A 629-nucleotide genomic window follows, 5' to 3' on the forward strand; every position below is an offset into this window, starting at 1 on the left:
AAGAATTTCTGTCTAATACCTAATCCGAACCCATTAGGATTAGGAGTACAGGTCTGGTCTAGGGATCCAGTGGCACGGCTGGGAGCAGCCGTGGCTCTGGGAGCTGTGCCTGGGCTGCACTGCAGCAGAGGGCACCAGCAAGCAACAGGAACCGCTCTGTGCTACCAGCTCATGGAACACCAGTGTCTGTGCAGCTACAGAGAGCGAGGCCATGGGGTTGGCTTTGTGCTTTCTGTGGGAAGGAATGATGAAGAAAGGCTCGCCAGTCCTCTGCTGCACACTTTACCTTACACAAACACAGGCAGCGTGAGGGCCGTGAGCTCTCGTGTCCCGGCTCGAACCCACGCTGTGCCCGCAACGGCGGTGCGGTCCCGCGTGTGACAGCGGCACCTCGGTGCGTGATGCCCTGCGGTGCGTGATGCCCTGCGGTGTGTGCGTGATGCCCTGCGGTGCGTGATGTCTTGCGGTGTGCGATGTCCTGCCAGCCTGCTGGACGCTGGGGAGCCTCCCGACACGGGGAAACCACAGAATCAGCGAGGGTGGAAAAGACCTCTGAGGTCATCGAGCCCGACCTTTAAACGGGGCTGTGTGAACCCTGCCGGGGGTGCTCGAGCCCTCCCACGGCCGCC

This window comes from Manacus vitellinus, unplaced genomic scaffold, assembly GCF_001715985.3.
Source record: "Manacus vitellinus isolate BGI_N305 unplaced genomic scaffold, ASM171598v3 scaffold_51_pilon, whole genome shotgun sequence".
NCBI lineage: Eukaryota > Metazoa > Chordata > Aves > Passeriformes > Pipridae > Manacus > Manacus vitellinus.